This window comes from Schistocerca piceifrons, chromosome 7 (assembly GCF_021461385.2).
Source record: "Schistocerca piceifrons isolate TAMUIC-IGC-003096 chromosome 7, iqSchPice1.1, whole genome shotgun sequence".
Taxonomy (NCBI): domain Eukaryota; kingdom Metazoa; phylum Arthropoda; class Insecta; order Orthoptera; family Acrididae; genus Schistocerca; species Schistocerca piceifrons.
The window spans coordinates 403245776-403257981 of record NC_060144.1 but is presented as its reverse complement, the minus strand read 5'-3'; the positions used below and the strand labels follow the sequence as shown (position 1 = coordinate 403257981).

Here is a 12206-nt window from a genome sequence, read left to right as displayed (position 1 = left end):
GGGGGGCAACGACCTTGGCGCAGTGGATACACCGGTTCCCGTGAGATCACCAAAGTTAGGCGCTGTCGGGCGTGGTTGGCACTTGGATGGGTGACCATCCAGACCGCCATGCGCTGTTGCCGTTTTTCGGGGTGCACTCAGCCTCGTGATGCCAATGGAGGAGCTACTCAACCGAATAGTAGCGGCTCCGGTCACAGAAAATGATCGTAACGACCGGGAGGGCGATGTGCTGACCACACGCCCCTCCTATCTGCATCCTCAACTGAGGATGACACGGCGGTAGGCTGTTCCCGATGGGCCACTTGTGGCCTGAAGACCGAGTGCTTATGCTGAAGGGGGGAAATTATACTAAACTGTACGATATGAAATATATACTACAGAAAAGGATAGAATTCTAATCACAAACGGGGGACAGTATACGGAAATCTGCTCTGATTCTTTAACTAAAATAACTTTTGTTTAAAAAAACGGCGCACAGCCTTGCTAAGTATGCGTGGTGTGAGGCGCCTTAAAATGTTACACGTAAAATGTTTACGTGATTTAACGAGAACCTAAACATCTCTGGACCCGTTTGATAAACTTGAGCATGAGAAAATATTATTATTCGTGGCGAAATATTGTTGCCTCTTAGTAACGAAACATAAATTATTAATTATCTTTTACCTCAAAATATTGTCTCTGAAGTGGTAATCGATCGTCGTGAAGCGGCCTATTGGTATCACTGAAATTGTAATGTACAAATTACGATAAAACTGCAAAACCTTAAAGTTATTAATATATTCATATAAGGCCGCTCAAAGATCAGCTGCGAAAATAGAAGAAATGTTACGGCCGGTAATGGCGGACAACAATGACTTTTATTGCCGCGATCATTCCGCTCTGCTACAGTCACTGAAAAGTGGAAGAGTTACTACTTCCTGGATGGGAAAGCACTGTCTCCTTAAATGAAACAGTAATAGCTCTTTCTATATTACTCACATATTTTAACAGTTATTAAATTATTACAGACTTACAATGTTCAGTGTCCGAACGTTGTGTGCATTCCAGAACAAGAGAAACCTAATAGTGAATTCTTTGTTCTTGTACAATAATTAACACATAAAATCTTTTCATTCTAATTACACAGAACAAAGAGTTTCTTTATTACTACAGAATTTCTACGCTAGTCTTACCGACATTACTCTTAAATTAATTTCATTTTCGTTTTCCTTTACGCACGCCTCTAACGAAGTCCCTGCGTGTAGTCAAAAATATTTTAGCAAATAAAAATGTTCAATTTATTTAATGTCCTCATTAGGTACCGTTAAGCCCCCCTATTCTGCACAGATCCTGTTAAGAGAGCATTTGGAGAGCATTGGAACGGTCTTTTAGGAAACGTAAAATGGTCTGCAAACTCACCTAACACTTCTGCAGTTTTCTCTGTGGCGAAAATTAAAACAGGATCTCTATTAGGAAACAGTGACAACTCCCGAAGGTATGAATGCTTTACAACACGAGCCTGGACAGCCATAACCATTGGATGAGGTATCGAATATATTGTTTCCCCCTACTTATACCTCCCGAGAAGATCACGAATGTAAAATTAGAGAGATTAGAGCGCGCACGGAGGCTTTCAGACAGTCGTTCTTCCCTCGAACCATACGCGACTGGAACAGGAAAGGGAGGTAAAGACAGTGGCTCGTAAAGTGCCCTCCGCCACACACCGTTGGGTGGCTTGCGGAGTATAAATGTAGATGTAGATGTAGAACCACCGGATGAAATGAAACGTACAGTATTGTCTCTTCAGAATAACTTTATACAATGTAGCAATGCTTAAGGTTAACATTTTGAGCACTTGATATGACAATCGTGATAAGAAACACAAGAACCGTACCTGGGTTACTTGTGATATAATAGGGCAGACGTTTGTGGAAAGTTTTCTTCTGATAGTGCCTGATGCAACTTGATCATCTACTTCTACATTTATACTCCGCAAGCCACCCAACGGTGTGTGGCGGAGGGCACTTTACGTGCCACTGTCATTACCTCCCTTTCCTGTTCCAGTCGCGTATGGTTCGCGGGAAGAACGACTGTCTGAAAGCCTCCGTGCGCGCTCTAATCTCTCTATTTTTACATTCGCGATCTCCTCGGGAGGTATAAGTAGGGGGAAGCAATATATTCGATACCTCATCCAGAAACACACCCTCTCGAAACCTGGCGAGCAAGCTACACCGCGATGCAGAGCGCCTCTCTTGCAGAGTCTGCCACTTGAGTTTGTTAAACATCTCCGTAACGCTATCACGGTTACCAAATAACCCTGTGACGAAACGCGTCGCTCTTCTTTGGATCTTCTCTATCTCCTCCGTCAACCCGATCTGGTACGGATCCCACACTGATGAGCAATACTCAAGTATAGGTCGAACGAGTGTTTCGTAAGCCACCTCCTTTGTTAATGGACTACATTTTCTGAGGACTCTCCCAATGAATCTCAACCTCGTACCTGCCTTACCAACAATTAATTTTATATGATCATTCCACTTCAAATCGTTCCGCACGCATACTCCCAGATATTTTACAGAAGTAACTGCTACCAGTGTTTGTTCCGCTATCATATAAGCATACAATAAAGGATCCTTCTTTCTATGTGTTCGCAATACATTACATCTGTCTATGTTAAGGGTCAGTTGCCACTCCCTGCACCAAGTACCTATCCGCTGCAGATCTTCCTGCATTTCGCTACAATTTTCTAATGCTGCAAATTCTCTGTATACTACAGCACCATCCGCGAAAAGCCGCACGGAACTTACGACACTACCTACTAGGTCATTTATATATATTGTGAAAAGCAATGGTCCCATAACACTCCCCTGTGGCACGCCAGAGGTTACTTTAACGTCTGTAGACGTCTCTCCATTGATAACAACATGCTGTGTTCTGTTTGCTAAAAACTCTTCAATCCAGCCACACAGCTGGTCTGATATTCCGTAGGCTCTTACTTTGTTTATCAGGCGACAGTGCGGAACTGTATCGAACGCCTTCCGGAAGTCAAGAAAAATATCATCTACCTGGGAGCCTGTATCTAATATTTTCTGGGTCTCATGAACAAATAAAGCGAGTTGGATCTCACACGATCGCTGTTTCCGGAATCTATGTTGATTCCTACATAGTAGATTCCGGGTTTCCAAAAACGACATGATACTCGAGCAAAAAACATGTTCTAAAATCCCATACTTGTAATGTCGTTGAAGTTCTCTTAGAAGCTTCTTTCAAATGCCACAGCAGAAAAGTATTTTGAATTTTCGTTCGAATTTGAATACCCTAACGGTAGTACGAAACTGGCTGCTGCCGAGTCTAGTGCTTTAATCACAGCTCCATGTCAGTCAGTTCTACGGAAGGGAGTCCTGGACAGATGTAAACTTTGACTCGTTTACGGAAGGATCCAGGTTCAATCCCAGTCCGGATATACCTGACATACTTTTCGTAATTTTCCGTTTTTCTTACGCATTGGGCTGTACGCGACGAACATGGGTTAGTGGAGAGTGTCCAGTTTGTCTTCTTCCGTGTGCCTTAGCTGCAACTCTGCCACTGTACACATTATGGTCTCTACAGAAATGGATCCCACAAACACCGTCCAAAATCTGTACAGAGATCACCGTTTATATTTTCACTCTGCTCGTGATGTTTCCGTCAACAGATCTGCAATGATGTGAGAAGAACGAAAGTAGAGAGAATGGATCTAAATTACAATTAATCCACAATTTGTTTACCGAATAGTTTACTAATTAAAATAAGTGTTGAATTTTGAATAACTATTTTCTGTGATACAAAAATTAGATCACGTTGTTCGTATATGAGGAATTATTTTTGAATTTTAATAAGTCATTTCAATGTACAATTATTAGTTTTCATTAATATGGCGGTGATCGTTAGATTCTTTTCCACAAAGGGTGACATCATGAGCCCAAAGATACAGAGGAGGTAGGTCGTGGTTAGAGTCAGCCAAGTAAAAAATCTTTTGAATCAGAATTCGCTTGTAAAAGTGACCTAGCTTTATTTGTAATTTTTTTATCATATATATATAAAAACAGATGTTGATGTATCTTTTTGAGATTAAGTCTTCGACACCCATTGACCGATTACCATAAAAGTAGTCACAGATGTATATATTTCAATGGCGAAGGTTTTTATGCTATCCACTAGATGACGCTGCAGCACATCACTATACCGTTCAATCGAAAACAAAAATCATTTCGATGCCTCAGTCCTCAATAATAACAAATAGTGATTGAGACTATGATTACTAACTGATGACTGCATTTGAAATGGAATAACAGTTTCATTTTGTTGAATTCTGGACATAGATATGAATATTCTTCTTTTGTTTGCAAGGGAATGACATTCCATTCTTCTTTTGTTTAGAGGCGAAAGAATTGGTGTCACAGACAGCTAAACAATTTTTGGACGCCTCTTCTGTCACAAAACGTGACGCACAACATCCTTTTTAGTGCTCCGTACCTCAGCCGGTAAAAACTGAACCCTTAGATGATCACTTTGTCGTCTATCTGTCTGTCTGTACGTCAGTCTGTTCGACTTTTAAAAACCCTTTTTCTGAGAAACGGGTGGACGTGTGAAGTTTAAATTTATGTCACGTATTAAGTAAGGCCTACGTTCCCTTGGCGATGTAAAATATTGAAGCTTTGAAGCTCCCAAGTCAATGCAATCAAACACACGGTCATTTATGCCACACATTTTGATACTCGCAAACTAAACAAAAACTGTTTCCCGTTGACAGAATCGTAGAATTTTTCAAGAAGCAAGGTTTCACAGAACAATCAAAGAAAAAATCGAAAAACCGATAATCTGTAATGATATCTCACAAAATAATGTTTTTTTGTCGTTTGTTATCAGACACTGGCGGTGCGTCTGTTAAGGCCCCTTTCTGTCACGAACGGGTACACGTATCAAGTTGAATGTCACACACTAAGTTCTATAGTTCTTAGCGGTGCAATAAATGTAAGCTCCCAAGTCAAAGCAACCAGAAGATACTTACTTTTATGTCACATATTTTCATACTCGCAAATCTACTCACTAAAACCTATAAGGTACCTCTGGCTGACATAGAATCATGAACTTTCGCAAGAGGCAAGAACCAAAGAAAAAATTGGAAAATAGTTAATTTGTAATGATAACAAATGACAAAATATTTTTAGCATTTATTATTAGACTATCTGTCTGTCTGTCTATCCTTCTATTAAGACGCTTTTTCCTCAGGAACGGATAGACGTATCAATTCGAAATTCATGTCACATACTAAGGTGTAGGGTCCCTTGGTGGTATATCAAACTTAAGCTTCTAAGTCAATGCAAACCAAAGACACGGTCTTCTATGTTACATATTTTGATACTTCAAAACGCCCTCATCAAAACCCATAGAGTACTTCCCGTTGGTCTAGAATGATGAAATCTGGCAACAAGAAAGATTTCACAGTACAAGTAAAGGAGAAGTTCCGAAATTGTTAATTGGTAGTTATGTCCCACGAACAAAATTATCATGTTATCCCACAGTCGTCCTGATGGAGGTCTGTTAAAATTCCTTTTTCTCATGAACGGACAGGCATATAAATTTGAAATTTATGTTACTTTCTGAGGTCCATGGTCTTTTGGTGGCGCAAAAACGTTAAGCTCGTAAGTCAATGGAATCAAAAGATGCGGCTATCTATGTCGCGTAATTTGATACTCGCAAAAGCCTATAGCGTATTTCCTGCTGACGTAAGATCTTGAAATTTGGGAAGAAGCAAGGTTTCGCAGCACAAGTAAAGGAAAAGATCAGAAAATTGTTAACGTGCACTTACATCACACGACAAAAAAGTTCAGACTTGAAATTAAAACACTTGGAATCCATGGGACAGGTGCCTTGTGAGTGTCAATGTCGATAACAGGCAAAATTGCCGAGATTCTCGATTCCCGGAATGGATGAACTGTCTGCATGCATAATTAAATTGGTACGGAACAGACAGTGCGCGAGTTCCGCTCGCGTCTGTCCAATCTTTTATGCACACAGAGGTAACTAAACCTGAAGGCAAGATAACCTCTGCCGGGTTCGCTAGTTTTTTGTATAACAGCATCCATTAGAGTTGACAATAGAAATACTAAAAACAACGACAATGCGGCGTTTCCTTGTTGGGACCGAGTCATTAAGTAGCACCCAGCCGAGGATCTCTCCACCGCACGTGTCAGTCTTCTGGAGCAGCCGACGACTGTCATCGGTGTGGAGCAGGTCAACGTCCGTCAGAACGGACCTGGTGCTGGACGCCATTTTGGCGATAGTGCTGTAAGAGCTGGAGGTCTCGTACGAGTAATGGGAGTCTTTAATATACAGATCGTAACGCTTACCGCTCGCAAGGCATAAATTACCTTCAGTTCACGCAAGGACCCGCTGGTCCGCAGTCTGGTGCTACATACTCACCCTACGGTCTAACAAACAAGTCTCAAAGGCACTTGCCATTGTTCTTACCAGTCCAATATTGTTTTCCTAAATATCAGAAAATGTTCATTCACTAGAATGATGACTTTTAGCCCGCATCTCGTGGTCGTGCGGTAGCGTTCTCGCTTCCCACGCCCGGGTTCCCGGGTTCGATTCCCGGCGGGTCAGGGATTTTCTCTGCCTCGTGATGGCTGGGTATTGTGTGATGTCCTTAGGTTAGTTAGGTTTAAGTAGTTCTAAGTTCTAGGGGACTGATGACCATAGATGTTAAGTCCCATAGTGCTCAGAGCCATTTGAACCATTTTTTTGATGACTGTTAAGTTGGGATACATGTTGATCAATACCTGTTCCCTCTTTCAAATGGTTCAAATGTCTCTGAGCACTATGGGACTTAACTTCTGAGATCATCAGTCCCCTAGAACTTAGAACTACTTAAACCTAACTAACCTAAGGACATTACATAGATCCATGCCCGAGGCAGGATTCGAACCTGTTCACTCTTTTCTAGCTTCAGAGCAAGCTACTTGCTTCCTTGAGTAAATGTAAATCTGTAGTCCAGAAAATACAGGGTTTTCGGGAATTTGCTGTGCAGGTAGTTCAAGTGGCTCCAAGCACTATGGGCTTAACATCTGAGGTCATCAGTCCCCTAGACTTAGAACTACTTAAACCTAACTAAAATAAGGACATCACACACGTCCATGCCCGAGGCAGGATTCGAACCTCCGACCGCAGCAGCAGCGCGGTTCCGGAATTGAAGCGCCTAGAACCGATCGGCCACAACGGCCGGCAGTTACTGTGGAGTTACAACATTGTCAGACATGACGCCCGTCGGTGGCTGTATAACTCTGAACCCTCTTAATTGTATTGGAAAACACTTTCTCCACATCTTGTCTACTACCTGTAATATCTCTTTTCCTAATCTAATTCTCTCAGAGTCGTCTGATACTGTTCGAATACCTTCTGTTACTCTTGTTTTATTTTTGTTGATGCTCATCTTATAGCCACTTTTCAAGGTATTATCGACTTCGTTAGCTGACTTTCCAAGTCCTGTGACCTTCCAAGTCTTTTAGTTGTATCTGATAGAACTATAATGTCATTGGCAAAAACTCAGAGTTTCATTTCTTCTCCCTGAGCATCAATTTCGCATCCGACTTTCCCCTTGATTTTCGTCACAGCCTATTCAGTGCCAACATTAAAATAACAACGTACATAGGCTACCACCGTGTCTCACCCCCTTTTCATGTCCTTCGACTTTGCTTTACAACTCACAGATAATCTAATTTCTACCCTTGCTACCTTAAGAACTTCAAAGAGTGTATTTCAGGATAACTTCATATTACCGTCGACGCCCTCTTCCCAAAACGGGCACTAGCTAGTTTGCCCTCTTCGAAAACTGCAAACATATCGCTTCTGGGCGAACCGCGGTTCGGTTATAAACAGCGCTAGGCAGGCCAACAGCCTCACGCTGAGATGCATGCGGAAGAGCTGCAGGTCTAAGTAAAGCGCGACCTCACACGGCAGGAAGCGAGTAAACACTGACGTGTCTGCAGCTGCAGCAGCGATAACGCTCCGCTAAACTCCCCGTCGTGACGTCACCAGCGACCCAGTGCGAGGCTGTTAAAAGTGAAGCCATCACACGGCCGGCGGGCGTCAACAAAGGCATTCGCACCTTGCAGAAGCCCGATCACAGTTGCTTCCAAGACATCGTAGGAGTTTTTAGGGGTATGAAGCTTATTATAAAGTGCGATGGTCTGACGTCTGAAGTTATCCCACAGGGTCTTTATATGAAATCATCAAGAGAGTTGTGCTCTACCAAACCTACAGTTCAGTCGTTTTAGTACATTACATAAATATTAAACGGTAGGATTAGCGGTAGCGTTGGTAGAATTGGTAGAGAAAGAAACGTAAATGAATGTGTAAGACGGAAACTGGGACCTGACGATTTCTCTTTGTTTCTTTGTTTGTTTGGTTGTTTGTTTTGCACATAATTAGAACTGCACATCATTCTGTGTTAGTCCATCGCGTATTTTATATCGTTACAGAACATAAATTGCGTTTTGTAAGTAATAAAAATTAGGTGATTATGTAACTTCTGCACTTTTATGTAACCAAAGAAATCTGTTTGATGCAAGTACAGTTAACATTCACAATCATAAAAATATATTATTATTATTATTATTATTATTATTTTATCCTCAATAGAACGCAAGAGTGTTCTGTTACTATTGATAACTGCAGAAGTCGCTTATGAATAACAGAAACATGTGTTACATGAGTTCGACCAAGTATTAAAGCGATGTTTGATACATTTTTGCTTGGCAGCTTTTCTGTTATTTTACCTTTTTGCTGGAGAAACTGCGTTTTCTAGCGCTATGTGGTAAATCTATTGTTTTAACAGAATCTTTCGTCGGTTCGTGGTAGAACAGCATTATAATAAATGAACAAAAGCAAACTGGTGCTTTTCATTTACTGTATTGTTTCCTTTATTTTTACTACAGCATCCCCCTGTTTCACGTTAAAAATCAAGAATTTTTCAATACAGCCTGAATTAAACATCGGCAACTTCAGTTTTGCTGTAAATGCTGTTCATTCTTAAGTAACAGACAGGAGAATAACTATGTAGAATAATAATGTTCCATAGGTTGCCGGGCCCTTTATATATCCTCATTCAGTTTGTAGACAGTTCACAGCTTACAGCTTTTAGGGGAATCTAATAAAGAACTGATCGCATACATAAACAAAGTGACTGTTACGAGGTAACAGCCGCGCGGTCTAGGCGCCTTGCACGGTCCGTGCGACTCCCCCCGTCGGAGGTTCAAGTCCTCCCTCGGGCATGGGTGTGTGTTGTCCATAGCGTAAGTTAGTTTTAGCTACATTAAGTAGTGTGTAGGCTTTGGGACCGGTGACCTCAGGAGTTTGGTCCCATAAGACCTTATCACAAATTTCCAAACGAGGTAACGCCCAATAGGTACTCAACACACCTAATGTACAAAACGTTTAAATGTGTGTGAATTCCTTGGGCACCAAACTGCTGAGCTCATCCGTCCCTAGACTTACACGCTACTTAAAGTAACTTAAACTAACTTATGCTAAGAACAACACACACACCCATGCCCAAGGGACGGAGGATTCAAACCTCCAGCGGGAGGGCGGCGCAATATGTGACATGGCGCCTCAAACCGCGCGGCCATTCCGAGCGGCCTTCATGTACAGGTAATGCAGGTAGGACCTTAATTGACCAAAGATAATATGAAAACTACCGTAGTCAACGCTTATATATGGTAGTCTACAGTAGCCTATGGTAGTTTTACAACTGTACTATCAGTCCTTCGATTGTAGTTAGTTGTTTCAGTATTCACCAGAAAACACTATTTGAAATGATGAAGGTAGGGATAAATTGCTAGCGGCCTTGCCGCAGTGGTAACACCGGTTCCCGTCAGATCACCGAAGTTGAGCGCTGTCGGGCTGGGCTCGCACTTGGATGGGTGACCATCCGGTCTCCCGAGCGCTGTTGGCAAGCGGGGTGCACTCAGCCCTTGTGAGGCGAACTGAGGAGCTACTTGATTGAGAAGTAACGGCTCCGGTCTCGGAAACTGACATACGGCCGGGAGAGCGGTGTGCTGACTGCATGCCCCTCCATATCTGCATCAAGTGACGCCTACGAGCTTAGGATGACACGGCGGCCGGTCGGTACATTTGGGCCTTCCAAGGCCTGTTCGGACGGAGTTTAGCTTTTAGGGATAAATTATAGGGAGGAAAAGCTTTCCTACAAGCTGTATAAAAACCAGAGTCGAAAAGCATGCAATGAGGTACTCGTACCATTACAGAGCCTCAACCACCTTCCCCAATACCCTGCTCACATACAGGGTCCATGGCACCTCCATCCGCTCGATACAAAGTGAAACGAGACTCGTCCCACCAGGCAACTTGTTTCCAGTCATCAACAGTCCAATGTCGGTGTTGACGGGCCCAGGCGATGGGTAAAGCTTTGTCTCGTGCAGTCATCAAGGACAGAGCGGGCCTTCGGCTCCGGAAGCCCATATCGATGATATTTCGTCGAATGGTTCGCACGCTGACACTTGTTGATGGCGCAGGATTGATATCTGTACAATTTGCGGAAGAGTAGCACTTCTGTCACGTTGAACGCATTCCTGCAGTCGTCGTTAGTCCCGTTCTTGCAGATCTTTTTACGGCAGCAGCGATGTCGAAAATTTGATGTTTTACTGAATTCCTGATATCCACGGTGCACTCGTGAAATGCGTTTACATATTTCTGTATTTGAATACGCATATCTATACCAGTTTCGTTGGTGCTTCAGTGTATGTAGAAGACATACCCCCGACTGCGCGATTTTGCCAGCGGTCTGGTAACGTCACGAACCGACTGTTGCACGGATACGTGTAAACACTTTGGCCTGCCGAGCTTGTTTATGTCTGAAACTGCTGTTTTTGCAGGCTCTGATGATAGCTGCAGCACTAGGGAACGAAACATCAGGCACAAAAACAAGCTCTAGACCAAGGCCTAACGCCCACAAATCAAAAATCGTCAAGGCGGCGAATGATCATTTAAGTAAAGAAAGAGTTTGAGATCACTAAACAAATACTTTTCATTAGCAGTTTACATTTTTACGTGGATATTCTATCTTATGTACTTATTTGACCTTATCTATTGTTCTTCTTTTGTCTTGCAGTGCAGTATTAGTCGTTATTTCATTTTTTGTGGCATTGCACAGTGTTGCAGGTAATTAGCTTTTAGTAATATCCGCGTAAAAACATTTTCTTTCTAGTTAAACACAATTACTCATCAGAAATAGTTTGGTTTTGTAATTAATTAAAATGTTCGTCGAGTAGCATGCAGTATTTGTTGTGTGCAATGATGCAGAGATGAATAGTCAGTTCAGGGGAAAATTGTTAAGATTTTATTTTGCTTCAGTAAAGTATTTCAAGTAAAATAGACTACCTTTTGAGGAAGGGGTAGGCATGGTGCAGGGGGAGATGGTCCCACTTTAAGCAATGGGTGCGGCGTGGGAACCTCTTTATTTGAAACGCACTATTATTGTAATGGGCTGAGCGCATTCCAAAGGTCGGGATGTAACGTCATTTATTTTATTTTTGTAGCGATCATGCAGTGGGCGAGAGAGGAATGCGCGATCGCCGTGGCGAGTGGCCGTTCGGCTATCGCAACCCAGAGTGCATTCAGGGAATAGTTTAATATCGCACCTGCAAGTCGTTTTTCTGATCTAAAATCAGTTATTGGACACATTTGTGAATACTGGTAGCGTGAAGAAAAAAAATCAGGTCCCTCAAGAACCACTAGGAACCGTAGAGAAAGTAAGGCTGGCAATTTTGAATTGGCCAAAGCGACCTGCACGCAACTCGCAGTTGCGCTTGCAATTTCTGATCGCACGGTTAGACGAATTCTTCACGAAGACTTGAAATTTCATCCACACAAACTGGCAGTGGTGCATATACTTAATCCACTCCACTTGATTTCACGAAACAATGCATGTGAAACCTTGATCGAAAACCTGCTTCATGATGCCCTTATGTTCTACAGTGACGAAGCCCTAGATGGGTGAATAAATAAAACGTGCGGCATTGGATTGATGCGAACCCCCGAGAACTTCATGAGCGTGTGACTAGTGTGCATTAACCAAAATGTGCATTAACCAAAATTGGCATTATTGGCCCATTGTTTTTCGAAGAAATTGATGGAACAGCTATGGTCACTTTTCAGAGGCACGT

General features: G+C 42.4%; 1 pseudogene; it reads left to right on the top strand.

Annotated features, from left to right (window-relative positions):
* Positions 1–9861: 9861 nt before the first annotated feature.
* LOC124709361 lies at positions 9862–9979 on the top strand (annotated as a pseudogene).
* Positions 9980–12206: the final 2227 nt, after the last annotated feature.